General features: G+C 31.5%; 1 long non-coding RNA gene across 1 annotated transcript; it reads left to right on the top strand.

Annotated features, from left to right (window-relative positions):
• The first annotated feature begins 4,970 nt into the window (after positions 1–4,970).
• Positions 4,971–12,138, top strand: LOC143062103 (uncharacterized). Its single transcript, XR_012974548.1, has 3 exons — positions 4,971–5,109; positions 9,340–9,570; positions 11,580–12,138. It is a non-coding gene; the product is annotated as an uncharacterized LOC143062103 (long non-coding RNA).
• Positions 12,139–13,985: the final 1,847 nt, after the last annotated feature.

Raw genomic sequence — 13,985 nt, 5'->3', positions numbered from 1 at the left:
ATTGCAGGTTTTTTTATTATTATTTTTTTTACATATCTTTCCCCACTAGATAGATTATTACTTTATTTCCGACGATTTCAAAATTGAGAAGATGTTTTATATATTGTTTAGAAAATATTATGGACTGCGTTATTTTCATTCGATTGCTAACAATGATTTATAAGACACATACAGAAAAATGAAATCTTATACTTCGTCATCTTCGTCGTCATCAATGTGTCTAACTACAACCACACGAGTATTTACATTTTGACAGATGTTATTTGCCTGACATGGGCATACATCTATACATGATAGATTTTGATCAAAGCAAATGCAACCCTTTGAAAACACAGAATTCCCCTTACAAGCAGAAATTCGGATGACATATGACCTCCGAGATAGAAAGGAACACGTCATTGCCCATTTTGAAGAATGCTAATGTGTAGTTCTGCTACACGGGAAGACATCAAATTTACGTCTGGAGTGAAACTATTATTACATGTTGTTTAAAAGTAGATTCACAAGGAGGAAGTTTGACAAGGGAGAAATTTTAAATTGTAGCCAATTTTACGCTCAAATTGTTATGGTCGCAGTGATCTATGTTTAGTTTTGACTTGAGATCATTCAACCTGACAACAAGATCTCGATCTGCATCTGTAGGTCCAGCGATGTCACAATAAGAAAGGTTTGACAAATCGGTAAAATCATCTGGGTTGTCCTTCAAGACTAAAAAACAGTGCGCTTATTGATCCTAAACAGGGTCCAATACGTTGTATTGCATCATGTAACAGCACGTGTGGTAGAAAGTTATAGATGGCAAACCCGAGACTTTTACATATTTCGTGGACAGGTATACAGTAGTTGTCAATTGTTTATGTAATTTATACGTGATTCTCGTTTCTCGTTTTTTTATATCGATTAGACCGTTGGTTTTCCCGTTTGAATGGTTTTACACTAGTAATTTTGGGGCTCTTTATAGCTTGTTGTTCGGTGTGAGCCAAGGCTCCGTGTTGAAGGCCGTACATTGACCTATAATGGCTTACTTTTTTAAATTGTTATTTGCATGGAGAGTTGTCTCATTGGCGCTCACACCACATCTTCCTATATTTATATAGATGCAAAAATCTTGTATTCAAGTAATAGTGTCTGTTTGAAACCATAGCTCATGCGTATGCTGCATGGAGTGGATGTAAGGAACGCATAAGATTAGAACATCTGTATCTTGTGACTTTGTTATTATCCTACCCTTGATTCCTTTCACATCTATCTCTTTGTCTACATGAATAGCATGCATATGTAAAATCATGCGAGTAATGTATCTACTTCATCGGGCGTACCAAATTAATTCTTAAAACCTAAATACTATTTCTGAGCTAATTTAGGGTCCTATGAAGTGCTAGCTAGAATATGACTTTCTCGTGTTTCATAGTAACTGTTGATCTACCATGATGCTGAACAATCGATTCCCCAAGAAATCTGATTAAGACCTGCTGTATCTCACTGACTCAAAAAAACTTTTTCCAGGCAGGAATTTGACGAACTTCTATATGTTATGTCCTGAAACACTTTAACAGACGTTCTAGAACTTCGTTCAGCTTTAAAAAAAAACGTCAGTTGTGTCTGCTAGTGTAAGATTTGTAGCAAGAATGATGCTACAACATTTTGTAATCATCAGTACGAAAATGGTCTAGGTCTGAACATGCTGAAGCATCAGGCAATAAACTCAAATATTTCCGTGCTCCCATAGCCTCGATAAAGCTTTTGTTTGTGCTTATTACTCAATTATTAATAAGCAATTCAGTAAAAGAACCTTGACATATAACACACTTATCCCATTGTATTTCATTCTTACTTTGCTTCTGGTTTGATTAGCTTAGTTTAACAGGACTGTAAATGTGTGCCATATTCCGGGTCCGAAACGTGATCGAAGGATTTGATTTGTATATTACAATTATAACAAAACTATCAATAAAAAAACCAATTAAAGTTATGGAAACCAACAAAAAATATTTCCAATTACAAAACAACGATCTTCAAACTGACTGGACTATTCCAAATATACAATTTGACCATACGCAAGCAAAAAATAGAAATGAAGTTAGTGAAAATTGTCCTAGTTAATGACCTGGTAGTGTAAGCTACAAAACGGTTAACGGCACGAGAAAAGGCGTGTTTGAAACAAGGCAGAATGCTCACTAAATTTGTGTTTTAAATTGCTATTTTCTTCTCACCGATTAACATTACACAATAGATATTTGGCACACATATGAACCACGTGTTATTGATGTAATCAGAGTAAAAATCCCGTGAAAATAACACGTAATAAATTTTCTTTTGTTCAAAATGTGGTAAATTTCAGCTAAAAAAATAGCCATACTAAAATCATGAAATACTTATTTTTAAATATTATATAAATCTTTTCAGCTTTCATTATATGATAAATTTAATTTTTAAGCTAAATGATGAGTATCATTTGAACAAATAACATAGAAAGCAATAAAATTTTTTTTCGTGTTGAAGATGGTCTGTATGATGAGGTTTCTGTGGGTACCCTAAGATACCACAAAATTTTGAAAAACGTGACCACGGGAGCATACGACGACATTCATGATTAAAAAATATAATGATTTTCCAATCGTTTGCATATAAATATAGCCGTATGTTATCGGTAACTTAAACTCGTTAACTAGACGTCTTTTTCGATACTGGGCACCCTACTATAAGGAATCACAACAATTAATTAAAGCTGATGCTCATATGGTGCGCCTACAAATCGACTGTAGAAATACACGTTTTGGTATTTTTATTAATTAAACTTTGAGTTTTGTACTTTTGGTTTTGTATTGTCTTGATCAACTTGCAATACATTGAAATCAAACTACACTTGCACGCACTGGACGGTTTGAGAACAGATGATATGTAACCAATAGTCTAATAAGCTTACTATATATATACAATAAAACCATAATCAAAAAGTTATCATCATTATTTTCTGTTCATTTAATAAAAAGTAACTTTATCCATTTTATAATTCTATTACATCACTTACTCAAAGCTCTGGTGACTATTTTAATTTCATCTTCCCATCGAACATGATAGAAAACAATACAACCACGACTGATTATACCGATTATAATCTTGTCTGACTTGCAATTGACAATGTAATTATCTTGAGAGCAAACCCTTACAGTAAAATTATGACTTCAAGGTTTCCATTTGTATTTTGCTAAAGAGGGACAGTCAAACTTATAGATTGAAAATAAACTGACAACGCCATGACTAAATATAAAAAGACAAACAGACAAATAATGATACAGCAAACACAACATAGAAAAAAAGACTAAGCAACACGAGCCATACCAAAAAATTGGGATGATCTCAGGTGCTCCGGAAGGGTAAACAGATCCTGATCCCCATGTGGCATCCGTCGTGTTTCTTATGTTATTACAAACCCGACAACATTCCAGCATTCGTTCTGCAGTAGAAAACAAATTGAGATGAGGTATGTTTAACCAAGGGTATAAATCAGATGTGGATTCATACCTTCGTAAAAAATGCCCAACAATCACTATCTGTATTATTTTTCAGGGATATCAAAACTTTGGAAGTTTCTATACTCTACACTATTATTCCCTTTGCACAGTTCAATGATTAACTACAAAGTTCTACAAGATTCAAAACTCAATTCGTAGACTAAATTCCTTGTCTGAGATCGTTACAAAGCCTGTTTTATAAGTTACCAAACTGATTCAAACACCAAATACACTGAAGATGCATTATAGACATGGTTCATCTTTTGATATTTTTTTTCTTAAAAATGTCCTGTACCAAGTCAGGAATATGGTCATTGTTATAGTATAGTTCGTTTTTTTGTGTGTTAAATTTTAATGTTGCGTTTCTGTTGTGTCGCATTTCCGTCAGATTTAGTTTGTAGCCCGGATTTGTTTTTTTCTCAATCGATTTATGAATTTCAAACAGCAGTATACTACTGTTGCCTTAATTGATATACAAGTGTTTGTTATATTTGAGACATTGATATTTTAATAGGCAAACGTTGATATTTTAATTTAAACTAGTGTGCACTCTTAATAATCAACTTGGTTTAGTACTCAAATAAAGCTGAATTCAGTCGGAGCCTTCTTAAATTGTTATCAAAGGTACCAGGATATTTTGATACGCCAGACGCGCGTTTCGTCAACATAAGACTCCTAAGATGCTGTAATGCTATTGTAAGCATTCTCTTTGTAATTAGAGAAGGGAATGCACATACAAAAGAATGATCAGATCAAAATTAAGTTAAAGTACCATTGAAACTCTCCTTTTGTGTATGCAATAAAACACAAAAGCTGTGATAACCGAACAGCTATTTTCTCATCAGTCAAGCTTATCCTAGGTAATTTTCTGAATAGGTTATGGTGCATTCATAATTAACCTATAATGGGCAAAAACCGTTATTGTGACACTGTAGACGTATAAACTTTCATAACATAATGTGCATGCACCATTACAGAATGTAAATTGTAGTTCTTCACAATATTCGTACTTAAGTCAATTATGAACCGCTGGTATGCAGACAATATGAAATCTGACCTAACATATAATGAAACTCTTTTTTCCATATAACTGGACATAGACATATTGAACAAATCATATGGAAAATAAAAGAGGATTTTTTTTTTAATTACACAGTATATAGTAAATATAAAAAAGAAGTTGTGGTATGATTGCCAATGAGACAACTGTCCACAAGAGACCAAAATGACACAGACATTAACAACTATAGGTCACCGTACGGCCTTCAACAATGAGCAAAGCCCATACCGCACAGTCAGCTATAAAAGGCCCCGAAAAGACAATGTAAACCAATTCAAACGAGAAAATTGTCATAACATAGATTTATTGACGTAATAACCATGACGAACGGCAGCTGCATTATTTCGTGGTCGGGATTATTGGAAAGAATTATCACAGTAGAAATTATTGATAAGGCTGTTATATAGGAGTGATTCCGTAGTAATATTAGATAAATTAAAGGCGAATATTGAGAGACTATGATATTAAGTTTGGATATAACATGTGTCTGTTTTTACTTGCTTTGCATTAATTTGAATTTTTCGGCAATGAGTGGTAAGTTATTTTCGTTTTACTGAATTTGATATTATAAGTATATTGTCCAATTTAAACATTATTGTATTTAAAACTTCGGACACAGTAGTTTGTTTACAGTTTCAATTATAATTTTGTTATTATCATAATTCTTTTTTGTATTATTTTATTTATTTCACTATCATAATTTGTACTATCAATTATGAAAATGATAATAATAAGAAATGTCTTTAATGCAAATGAAGCCAAGATTTTATAGATTGTTATTTTTGGTGGAAAAAGTAAAATAACAAAAATAACGAACTCCAAGGAAAATTCAAAACGAAAAGTCCCTCATCAAATGGCAAAATCAAAAGTTCAAAAGCATCTAACGAGTAGGAAAAAACTGTCATATTGATAGCTTGGGACAGGGTGCAGATTTTTCAAAATATAAAATACAAGATAACCAAGAAAATGTTAGGTGGCATTAATATATAGATATCATGCACATTTCCAACCTTTATAGAAGTTGTCAGTTTTCATCCACCTTTGACCTTGAAGGTCAGTTGGTATCTTGAAGGTCAGTTGGTATCTTTTACCCTTTTGTTATTGCTCGTCAGTGGAGTGGAAATCCAATTGTGTGGATTTGGTTCACTGAATTTAGGTCAGATTTAAACCCCAATAGTAGAAATGTCTATAAAAAGGTAACGATTAGACAAAATTATATAATGACAATTAGAATCCATTGTATTTAATATATAGTTGACACAAAATAACGAAACAAATATCTAAATCACATAGATTTGAGGTTTCATTTTAAGGCCTTCAAAAATTAAAAAAATTCTGACCGTATAGTTAGCTATCAAAATCATGAACAAGGCGGCGGGAAGAATATGTTTGTGATCGCTTAAACCTCCCATAATCTAGAACAATTGTGTAACATCCCAACATAAACCAAAAAATGTAAGTATCACTTAGAAATGGCTAGAATTACCAGCCTGGCATATAGCACAAAAAAACCTTAAAAACATAAAGACGAAAGATACGAATTATCTACCCAACAATAGTCTCAATGAATAAAAGCTTGTTTAAGGCAAATAACATATACATATATTATGTTTCCAGGATTAAGTTTCAATCGGTACATATCCAACTGTAGCGCGTTATAATATTTTGTGAGGGAATTCAATGTTTGCTATACCACGGTTCATTTCTACGCACTTCATGTCAAAAAAACTATACCAACCAGAATAAATTTGTATCCAAGTACTATTTGTAAAACATTAATTGTTTTAAAACGGCGTATATTCTGTATAAAGTCAATAATTATGTTGACTTTTGAAGCCCAAACTATCTTTTGCCTTAGATACGCAAATGAAAGATCCAAAAACTATACCAATACAGAACGACCTGGTTTTTTTCAAATGATAGCAAATATTTATGTCGAAACTAAAGGTTTGAAAGGAAAGAATTGCCACTTCTTATATATTCCCACATTTTCCACATATACATAGAGATAGATAATTGTTTTCTTAAGAGCAATTCTCTGTAATCACCAAAATATTTCGGCACACACTAAAATATATTTGTTTTAAACTTTATTAGTTCAATAGAGCCACATGAGCTTAACAAAAAATATAACTACACTTAGCCTCTTATGTTTACCGTTTCCATGGTAACAGGGCTAAAAGTGGCAAAAAAGGGGGAAAATGAGGTGTTTACAAATTATGATCAATTATGACTTACAAAAAGAAAATAATATAAATATTCAGACATTTAAAACTTTTTTCAGTTAAAACAAAACAAATGAAAATTGTGTTCAACAGTAAACTTTCTTTAAAAAAAATCTATTTAGCTTAAATAGGGTAAAAAGTGCAATTAAAGGGGGGTTTTAGAGCCTATTTTGATCAGGTGTTGTAAAAAAATGCAGCCATTTCTGATATTGTTGATTATATGAAAAGAGAGAATGAATTCAGGTTAAAAAAGGAAAGAAAAAAAATCAGTGGGCAAATTGACTGTGTTGAAATAAATTGACCCTGAAAAGTCGAGTTGTCCTGTATTTACCTAATCAAATTACCTCCCTTTGCGGAGTTCTCTTGTAGAGAAACACATTAAAAACAGGAGGGAAAATGTAAACAAATGCAGACAACAAGGTTACTTTAACGATTTTTTTTCATGTTTTATATTCAATCATAATGGGAAATGGATAAATTTTTCACAGTGATGTTAGCCTACACTTTTATTTATGGTTAAGTTGGTGTGATGTGCTCATTGATGAAAATATTGTCTAGACAATGGAACTATGTCTGTAGACTGTATAAAAAAACTTTGCTTGCCGTAACTAACTTTTTAGCGTATTTATTCATACATGTAGAATCTATAATCTTCGAATAATTGTTATAAAATATGTAGCTTAAAAGATTTCCTAGGCATTTGTGACAACTGCAGTGACGACAGGTATTTTTGAAACCGCTTTCATTTGAAAGAGACATGTGTAATTTTTTGTCAGAAATTTCTTTACTTAAATCTGACATTCCATTGTACACCACAACTGAGGACCTGTAAAATTCATAGAAATATTATCATCGAAACAACTAACAAGAAATATAGATAGAAAAATTGTGGTGTGCCTTCAGTAAATGTACTACAAAAGCTGGGGATCGACATGTTGCACCCAAGATGTTTCAAAGAATTGTTACAAAGACAGACTTTTCATTCCTATTGGAACACAGGGGCGTATCTTACGTTGAGGCAACCGAGGCAGTTGCCTCAGTAAAAACAATAAAATATTTTCCTTCACTGTATTTTCTTTTAAATGATTATTGCAGCAAACTGGCTACTAAACAATAAATTCTTATACCAGAAACAAAAAGAAAAAGTTTACAATGATTATCAAAGGTACCAGGATAATAATTTAGTACGACAGATCAATGTCGTATACCTCACACAATCTTGTGGGGCACTAAAAATCAGCGCAATGAACGTCTGCGAAAAGCAGAATCTTGTGCAATTCAATATATAAGTACATAAAATCGAAAAGGAGCTTCAACCCCCAAAAGCGACAGGTAGCCACATCCCACAATACACGACCATACGTGTTCAATCATAAATGTGAAGCAGTACATATATTTATGTATTGATTAATAACAACCATGTCAATATCGATAGAAAAACATATTCAAATGTCTTACGAAGGATAAGATTAAGTTTAATTTAAGGATCAATTAGTTACTACGGATCGCAATATAACCGCAAACATTTGAATGTGATATCCCTTTTTGCTATAGAAACAGCCAAATTTCAAAACCGAATCAATGCATCCATGAGATAATTTAGTAAAGGTTTTGAACAATTTATAGTAACGTAATCCACGACTTAGTAATTTATCAGTAACTATAATACATAGAAATCTAAAATATTGCTAAAGTCACAGGAATAGGAAATGCATTAAAAATAGAGAACCATGAAAAGGAGCAAAAGAAACATCTACGTCCAAAAAAAGAAAATCAAAACAAAAGAAAACGAACACTCTTCTATTTGTGTTTTGATTATCCATTGTGAAACTGAAATGTTCAAATTAACAAAAGGACACTTATTGCTGTTAAATATGTTAAAGTTAGTTTTTGTTTTGCCTTAATGAGTCAAAATAACGGGGAAAAAAACCCTCATAATATATGTGATTAATTTTAATCAGCACCGACTAATTTATGACTTCTGAACAGATTTTATCAACAGTAATATGAACTCAGGCAATGTGCTTATCCTTTATAGCTGTTGTAGTTACAAAAACTGTAAATAATTGTATATAAGAAAGATCGATATATCAGCAAATATTTTACTTTATTTAATTATTTTACAGATAAAAATGTCTGTACCAAGTCAGGAATATGACAGTTGTTATCCAATCATGTCGTGTGCTTGAGCTTTTAATTTGGCAATTTCATTTGGGACTTACTTTTTTAATTTTCCTTGGAGTGCAATATTGTTATGAGATAACTTCTTACAGGCATACATCAACTACAAAAAGACAAACAATAATCCTTCTAAAATTACACGGAAAACAAACAATAGTCCTTCTAAAATTACACGGAAAACAAAACAATATCTTCACCAAACCCACCAGAGGCTATGGTATTCTCGAAGGAGGAAACAACTGTCATACAATCGTAAATCATTAACACTTAAATACGGAATCTTCTTTCACATTGTCTTTCTATCGTAATAATATATTGCAGAATCTTACACTTTACAATCATTTCTTATATTTTGTAGAGGACTGTTTTGTTTTAATTGATAATATTGCTTCATATACTGGCACCATCAGCACAACAATAACTGGAAAAACATGTCAAAGGTGGGATGTCATACTTCCACATGCCCCAGTATATACCATGGGCCCTGAACATGCAAACTACTGCAGAGCTCCAGATAATGACACACGAGTGTGGTGCATGACAACAGACATCACCATTCCTTGGGAGTATTGCGATATATCAGAATGTGGTAAGTAATCACGTAACATGGTAAGTCCCGGTCATCTTCCGCGGTAAATTTCATGATACGTTCACGGTTACATTGCATCAACCTACACGTACAATGACTATCACATAAATAATGTGGAGCCTGTAAGAAGTCAAAAAAAATCACGCTTCTTCATCTATTCGCTTTCGTTGCAATGTTGTTGTTTTTTGTCTTTCTTATTTTTTTTTCTTCAAATTTTAGACAAACATCAAATCGTAAGATACTTGTATTTCATTTACGCATTATAAACGACAAGACAACAAACATATTTTTCTGGCATATAATATAAATGGAACCCTGTGCATGGATCATCATCATCTTGATGGAGACAGTTTAGATCAAAGCAATCGCGTGACACTGAAACAATTTTCCTAAAAAAAAAAAGCACATCATAGTTTCTCTTCTCTTTAGTGGAATTGTTTTATCACCACGATTATATTATGAAGATAAGAACATATGTGGTATCGTGATTGCCAATGAGACAACTCTCCACAGAAATCAACAATTGACACATAAATCATCGACTAAAGGTCATTGTTAGGCCTTCAATAATGAGAAAAACAGTCATGCAGCATATACAAAAAGAAGATGTTATATGATTGCAAATGAGACAACTCTCTCCATAGTTTGCTATCAGTTTTTTAATTCTTTTTTGCGATAAAGTATCTATCATTTATTTCACATTAAGTAAAGTGTGTAATGGTAAAAAACGAAACTAATGACATCTTATACAAAATTCAGAAATGAGTAAAAATAAAATTATAGGCAAAGAGTTGTCAATATTGAAAACAAAATAACATCTGGTCAATATTACCAACAAGTAAATTCAAGTCCGATTAGGTTATATATGAATGCATGGCTAGTCAAGTTCGTAGATGTTTTTATTGGGTGAGTTAAGTAGTACACGAGATCAATCAATTCCGATAAAATATTTCTAGTTATTGTGAATCTTTTATACATGATTTCTCTTTTTACATCAATCAGATTAGATTTTAAGTTGCTTGTATATGTTTTTATATATGTTATTAACAATACCAGAAGGAATGACAGAATAAGTTTTTTTAAAACTACCTAGAAATGAAAAGTAATTTCATCACATTGAAAGAAAAAAATACGATTCGAATTCAATAACACAATTTCATTCAAAGGTCAAATTGAGTTTTGTGATTAATGAGTGAATTAATATTGTCTGAATTCGTAAATGTATGCTTCACTTCTTTAAAACATGATATTATAAAAGAATCGAAGTGAATTTTATATTTTATCAAAAACAACTTTCTCAATTACAGAAGAAAAGTAAAAAATATATAAGAAAAAATAGTAGGCAAATCAAGATTTAAAAACTAGAGTACTAAGGTAATGCAATGCTACAATCAGCCGAAAAAATATGAACTCAAGACTTTAAAGACACCCATAAACGAATTTAAGTATCAAATTGAAAAAAAAGTACTACTTGAAATAAATGTTTTAACAAACATAAAACAGCACGTTTCAAACAAATGATGGCAGAAATAATAAATAATGTATTAAAGTTGCTCACATCTACAGCATTTATTTAGAATCTGGTGGAGAGTTGTCTCATAGAAAATGATACGACATCTTTTATTTTGATTTAACGTTTTTAAGCAAATTAAGCCTCTTGACAAAATGTCACCTTTTCACCTTACTTGATTAAGCAAAATATCCCAATTCAAGCAAATGGGTGTTCCAGTTTTAGCAACTGAATGTTTGAATCTGAGCAAATGATGTTTCGATTTTAAAAGTGAGTGGTGTTTCAATTCAAGCAACCGTTGCTTGTGTAAGTTCTTTAATACAGATATCTGCTATCTTCATAGCAATAAGTCCTTTTTTTGAAAACAATAATGAAGTTTTTCAAAATTTAATTTTATTTTTATGTGTATGCATTATTTCATCAAATATCTTAAAATATTCATGAAAATCGTTGTTAAATATAATTTGAATTCATAAAGTTTATGAATATTACATTTTAGTTAAAAGCACGACGGAAATCATAACAAACGAAAAAACAATTGTGGAGACGACAGCTGTTATGACAACCAAAATAACAAGTGCACAAGAAACAACAAGACTTGATACCCTGACAACCAAAACAATACCACAAACTTCTGTTCAAACAACAAATCAGAGTCCGCCACCAACAAATAAAATATACACAACAACCAATTGCAGTGGGAGTTATATTTGTCCATGTGGAAGCAGAGCAATTTATTGGATGCAATTTAATCAAGCTAATTTAACACAAGCAGAAAAGTTAGCAATTTTAGGCGAAGAAAAAGCACGACTACGGAAAATTTTGATAGTTGATAAAACTATATTGACCTCGTATATACGTGCTCGAACAAGTGCCGAGGATAAACGACCAAGCGCCAAGTCAATAGGCCTTGTTGGAGGCCTCATCTTAATTATTGTTGGTGTCATTATTTTGTTATCGGACCTTATGTCATGTTTACCAAAACTATACCATCATTTCCAAACCCGTCACTAAATTATGAATTTGTCTTTTGAACATGCATAAAAAAGTGTAAATTATCACATGTCTTTGGAACATTTACTGAAAAATAGTGATTCATTATGTTTCTTTTAACACTTACTAAAATATTGTATATGGTAAAAAGTATGTTGAGTATTCACTAAAAACTATACATTGTAATGTTGTTTGAACACACACCTATGTAAATTATTTTGTATTTCTTATTTTATATAATTTTGAGATCATTTCCCATGATTGACATATGTGTGAGTGAATTTTGAACAGGATTACAGCTATTTTTCATTCACTTATATTCTGTAGAAAACTAGTTCAAATTATCATTTTTTTTTGGTAAAAAAAGATACATTTTACATATACTTTCCTAACTGTTAGTACATACGGTTCATAACAACTTAAAACTACGATGAAGATCATCAACGTGACTGTATATTTTAAATTTATATTAAATTGATCGAAATAGAATTAAGTCGTTATTTGAGCTCCCCAATAATAGACTTATTAGAAAAATACTATAAATTTGAAAAGTCGTCACAACAAAATTAAGAAACACAACGGATTCATGTTCATTAAAAATATATCATTCGCTCTCAAGACTCGATGTATCTTTTTATCAAACCAACGTTTATCCATTGTATCTCAAACACATAACATTTGTTTCAGTGGGAATAGTTATTTACAACCAGCGCTCTTTTAAACGATATCAGCTGTTAATTTCAATTTCAAAAAACAGAAGAAATTTCAGTCAATTAGATATTTGATATGCGTAGGATATGGTCAAAAAGTTACAAAAATGACTATTTGAAATATATTCTACTATACGAACTTTATCAATTTTTGAACGACTTATTGTTTTGGCTATTACTTAGATAATTAATCCTTTTCTACAATGAATCGTAATTGAAAAATATCCATGACAGTTTCGCTCTCTGAACCACAATAAAAGAAAGGCAAGGTGACTGCATATTATGTTACAATTTTCATTATTTTGATATATTTCATATATTAAGGGTATTATTATAAAGGCTGCAGTACAGTAAAAAAATCTGTCTTTAATAATTTAAAATGTATTCATTCTTGTGTTCTATTTCAAATCAAAAACATAGTTCATACGGTGAAGTATATTTAAGTTCGAATTGATGTTTGAAGATTTGAATTTGGTATAACGTCAACCTTTTGATAATCAATACGTAAAACTGTGTCCAATAATTATTTACAGCTATCCCTAAAAAAAGACGTGCCCCGCTTTGCAACCAAGAATATAAATGCGTCTCTTTAAACATCCCACATAGCTAAACGGACGCCCCTCTTTAAAACATCAGCTAAGATACAGGGTGTGAGAGGACCAGTGATTATGATAATTATATACTGCGATTAATCTTTTGTTTTTATTTTAGAAAAATAATTCAAAAAATGTTTTCTCGATATATCGTTATGTTAAACAATGTGCCGCAGTCCTCACTCACCAAAATTAATCACATTCTGGATGGCGTCCGAATTATTTACGAAATTAATGGGCATTAAACCCGTTAATCTATACGTATGCACACATTTTAAGAAAACACTACCATACGCCAAATAGATATTACGGAAGTTGGAGATTTATTGTCATTAGAGCTAGAAGTAGTGTATGGTCTGTTTTTCAACTAACATTGACTATATCAGATGTTCTTTGTTATTTATGTCATTTGGTTGCTGTTTCATTACAGCTTGAAATAATTTATGAATTACAAAATACGTTGAACCATAAACGTCTCAATCATATAAAGTGCATTTATCAAATTGTAGCGTAAATGGCATCATCGAATATTCATTTTACAAAAATATAGTATGTAAACATTTATAGGTCACTGTACAACATTTAACAAACAGCAAACCGTTCAAGGAT

Source organism: Mytilus galloprovincialis, chromosome 2 (assembly GCF_965363235.1).
Source record: "Mytilus galloprovincialis chromosome 2, xbMytGall1.hap1.1, whole genome shotgun sequence".
In the NCBI taxonomy this organism is placed as follows: Eukaryota; Metazoa; Mollusca; class Bivalvia; order Mytilida; family Mytilidae; genus Mytilus; species Mytilus galloprovincialis.
The sequence above is the reverse complement of the archived record's forward strand: the minus strand, read 5'-3'. Positions and strand labels throughout refer to the sequence as shown.